The 5,020-nt window shown below is 37.0% G+C and overlaps 1 pseudogene; it reads right to left on the bottom strand.

Annotated features, from left to right (window-relative positions):
* Positions 1 to 469: 469 nt before the first annotated feature.
* LOC109376510 (T-complex protein 1 subunit zeta pseudogene) lies at positions 470 to 4,705 on the bottom strand (annotated as a pseudogene).
* Positions 4,706 to 5,020: the final 315 nt, after the last annotated feature.

Raw genomic sequence — 5,020 nt, 5'->3', positions numbered from 1 at the left:
AACAGGGATGCTTTCAAAACCTTACGTTACTTAAGTGTTATTTATATTAGCATACAAACTTTAAATTTAAATGCTTAACAATAAGAAACTATTAGATAAATTAAGATACGTCATTAGAAGAAATTGTTAAACCATTAAAATTTGTTTTTCAAGAAATATTTAATGAAGTAGATAACATATTTTATAATGTGTATTTTTCTCACAGACGCTAAAGCAAGTCATCTTGTTTATTGGCTGCACACAGCCTGCTTTATGTGTGTACACTGAGTGCGATTAAAAAAAATGCTGTAATTATAATTTCAAACTTTGGAATTTGAATAGGTGCCAGTGTCCTCTCCTTTTTCCATATGGGAAAATAAAGTTTCTTTGAAACTCATTTGAAGCTCAAACAAAAATTCCATAGCTGTGTTCTTAGGATCACTCTTAGAGTCTTCATGACCCAGATGACAGAAGGGCAGGGAGCTTCAGTTCAACCTTTTAGAGAAGACAGTCCAGCTCCCATGATCTCATGGGCCAGGAGAGTGTTGGTGGCAATCACCGAAGTGCAGGAGTGAAGAAGCCATTTCTTTACACAATAGTTATCCCATATGCCAGCTTGTGCTGCTACCATTGGCTCACCTGTGTTCAAGTTCACACCCACAAGTTGACCTGAATTTGAATGTTCTGTTTGAACGGTAACATTTCCTGAAGGTCAAAATCAGAATTCTGAGCAAAAGCCTTGGGACTAATGAGCAATGCATCAGCAAATGCTTGAACTCCAAATTAGGCCCTGCCCTTTATACTGGGCTTACATTTAATCAGGGCTTCTGTCATTGCCACATCCACTGCACCAGCACCAGGAACTTCACAGTCATCATCAACAGCATTTTTAATAGGCCTCAAGCCATCTCTTATTGCATCTTTGATTTGAGTGAGTGTGTGTTTATTTGTCCTTTGATGAATAATATGACAGAACAAGGATTGTTACATTTCTCAATAAAGGTGAACTTCACTTCTCCCAATGTATACTCAAGGACAAGTCCTACATGTCCCAAGAAATCAGACTTAGGTCATCATAGGAATTTAGAGATTCCCTGCCACAGGCAAGAGTCAGCTTTTCCATATTTCTCCTTTTAGCTCCACACAGAACATCTAAGGAAAATGGGTCAATTCCCTTTTGATTAATAACAACAAATCTTTTATCTGAGTCACCACAGACTTTTTTTTTTCAGTTCTGTTATTTTTTAAACTCTATCTTCAGTGAATTTTCTTTCAGCTTTTACAAGTTTCCCTCTCTCTTCTTTGCTTTTATTAAATAAAAAAAAGCCAGAATTCACTTTTTTTTTATATTCTAATGACACATTGTGTGTGAGGATGTATGCATCTTCTTTTCTTTTTTTATTTTTCTTTTCATGTCAGAATGTCGAGCCCCATGGTCCAAAACAAGACCTCTGATTAAGCTTATATCAGTTTCAGATTTATGTTTCATTTCCATGATCTCAACCATGAAGAGGCCAATAGGTTCATCTTGTTTTTTTCATGGCCAAAATGGAGTGCACTACAGCCTTTGTTAGGACGTCAGCAAGTTCAGCATGAACTTTAGTATATAGATATGTCTTGGCCACATCTATGAATATCACCCTCTTTTCTTACTTTGACTTGTTCCAAACCTGAAGTGCCTTTTCCTCTGCAGCTTCAAATCCTTCTGTTATTATTCTGGGATGAAGACCTTCAGAAATGTAGAAGTCTGCCTGTTTCAGCAGTTCAGATGGACACTGGAAGTGCACCATCACCAGTTATGTCATCCTGGGCTGTTGCCACTTTGGCTGTTAAGGAGGCTGTTGGGTGTTGAATTTGCATTTCATGAAACATCACAGTGCCATCTTTAGTAAGCTTGATGTCTCCAGCATCAGAAATAAGCATCTTTATAGTGCCCTTAGGACCTGACTTTGTCTTGAACAGTCCTGCAGCCCTTGGGCCATGCTGATCTTGACTGCCAATGCTACCTGGGCTCGGGCCACCTGGCCTTGGTAGGGTCTCTACAGCTGCCATAGCTGACCCAGCAGAAGAAGAAAACAAGACCTGGTGTGAAAAATACCTAAAGCTGGCTCAGCATGTCCCAGAAGTGCTATCTAAACTAAATATATTATTATTTAAATGAAAAAAATTATTAGTACAAAAAGGTAGTTGGAATAAACACTCTAAGTTTATAAAAATAGCTAGTCTAGAAATGTCTGATTTTCACCTTGAACAATGGTGCTTACAGACAAGCCTAAGAAGTAAGCCCCAATATTGGAGAAGGTAGGGGAAACTGTGTAGCCAATGACTTCATAGCTTAACTCTTATAATATAGTGCCAGAAGTGATTTGTGTTTTAGGTCAGAGGTCTGTGAATTTATGCTCCATGCTTTCAATAGAAAAAAGGCTCTATTTTAGAACTTTAATCAGAAGAATTATTTATTCATTTATTTATATTCTTCAGCAGAAGGCAAACAGGATGGAATTTTAATTTTCATTGCCTAAATTTATTCCATTAATAAGCAGTGCAACAAAAATCACATTTTAGATAGGTATTTTCAAATTTCTTTATTGATTTTTTCTTTCATATTTCTTTTATTAAAAGGAAAAAAGTAAAAAAAAATATGCTCACCATTATTTTTTATACACACACACACACACACACACACACACACACTCACTTCTCTGTCTCATTAAGCTTCTGACCAGTGCCCGCAAGAAAGATTCCTGTTAGACACAGAGAATACTCCATGGAAGCATTAAGAGAAGAGAAAGAAGCCACAATGGAAATCCATGCATTATCAATTGCAGGTGAGAAAAGACAGAATTGCTGGAATAACCTTACATGTGAATGTGAGGCGCAGGTGAATTTAGGCATGGGCCTGTTGCTGGCCTTTCGAAGATTTGGGGCCTGTGGGACGTCTTCTAAATCTCAAGCCTGTCATAATCCTGTGACTTTTGGAAATACTTGTTTTGAACTGGAAATGGTATTCTTTCAAGAGGGCCATTTAGAAAAGGGTAAAGGTATTTTGGGTTGTACCACTACAGACACCTCCTGGTTGGGGCTAGGTTAGCTGAGCATCCTACACAATGAAGAATTTTATCCAATTCAAAGTGCCAATAGTGTGTTGACTGAGAAACACATGGATTTTGTCTCAGAACTGAAGAGTCAGGGAGCTGGATTTTACTATTGGCTCTGGTTACACAAATAAAAGAAGAAAGAACTCTCTAGTTTCCTTCACATCCAGTGCAGCCCAGCAGATAGGAAAGAGGAAGGCATTTAGGAAATAACTTTTAATCCCAATTAAAGAATGGCCATGGACGTTTTCTTGTGCTGCATATTTTTGAAAATTATGTTGACACAGACACTCCACTAAAGAAATCATACTGCAAGGGGCAGCAGAAAGCTAGGTGTCAAAATGTGTTTGTTGCTATATCAATGTAATGACACCTACCAACTATGAAATTACACCACAGATCAACCCAGGCCATGCACTTCGCTCATTTTACAGAAAAGAAACTCTGGGGCTAATATATTAAATATCTTGTCTAGATTTAATAAGTGCAAAAATGGATCTACAATTTATATACCATTAAGAGTCAGGACTATTAGCCACATATGAAAATTGGGCAATATTTGATTTGATTCCATTCTATGTTTATTAACACAGATTAGAGATAAGGTGTGTGTGTGTGTGTGTGTGTGTGTGTGTGTGTGTGTGTGTGTGTAGGGGAATGGTGGAAGTATAGGTCAATCGAACTGTTGTTTGTAGAATAATTATTCTTTTCCTTAATTTTAATTCATGATTTCTATGACTTCTTGTTTTCGTGACTAAATATACTGCTCTTTTAAAAATACTTTGTGCTATCAACATAATTCTGAAATTAATTACTCATCTATTTTCCAAAAACAATGAATGAAACTATCCAATATTTTAGGAATATTGTTTGCGTGTGATTATGTCCTTCCATCTTCTCTAAATAAGCACTTTGGAAAATAACATTTGAAGAGACATTGAAGTCTTTGGAATTTTTTTGGGGGGAAGCTATTTTGGAGTATTTGTAATGCAGTGTTGATGATTTCTGATATACTAAACTTAGAAAAATAGAAACAGTTTCCTTGTTATTACCCCCAGAGTAAGGGGGGATGTAGACAGCAGGGAGAATAAGTTAGAGCCCGTGGCTACCTCCCCTCATCGGGTAAAAACCTAACAATATAAACACCTATGGCTAAAAATACATTGAAACAAAACAATAGAGAAATCTGCAGGTAGTCAATAGCGGTCACTCATTTCCCCGGTCCTGTCATGAGGCAAAACAATGAGGAGCTGAATCTAGATTGTGACGATAAGCCATAGAGAAATGGAAATGTTGGTTGGCTAAAAAGAATCACTAGACTATAAGATGTAAACAAGGGTATAAACGGAACAGAAGTTAAAACCAAAGGTTATTTTCTTTTCTGCATCTGGAAACATGTGACTAAACTCACTAGTATACAAATTATTTTAAAAGAAAGTGTTTGATTAAGCAAAAGTACCTACTGAGTGTTTTCTACCCAACCGCAGTTTGTTGCAATGAACTAAAATATTATGAATATAGATGGTGATTTTAATTGTATGAAGTTTGGAAAGTTGCAAAGCTGCTATTATACACTTTTGGAGCTTTCTGTCCTGTCCTAGGTAGGCACTTACAGGTTTTTCAATTGCCATCATCTCTAGGTGTTTCTTAATCATGTAATCTGTGCAGGAATCTACTGCAATGATGATACTAATGTTTATTGTTGAATGGTCTCAGTCAACTGAAAAGAGAGTGTATTTACATCAAACAATGATAACCAACATAAGTACCAATGTTAAGCATGAAATGTGTGGCACAGGCCAGAGTTCTGCGGAGGTTCAGAGGAGGGAAGAACAGCTAAACATGGTTTCAATAATATACACATATTCTTTATAGGTACAGGAGAGAATGGTGTGAGCCAAGAGCTCCCTGTTGAATTGTGTGGGCGTTTAATTGATGTTCTCCAG

The sequence above is a fragment of the Hipposideros armiger genome, unplaced genomic scaffold (genome assembly GCF_001890085.2).
Source record: "Hipposideros armiger isolate ML-2016 unplaced genomic scaffold, ASM189008v1 scaffold_1142, whole genome shotgun sequence".
NCBI classification, from domain to species: Eukaryota; Metazoa; Chordata; class Mammalia; order Chiroptera; family Hipposideridae; genus Hipposideros; species Hipposideros armiger.
The sequence above is the reverse complement of the archived record's forward strand: the minus strand, read 5'-3'. Positions and strand labels throughout refer to the sequence as shown.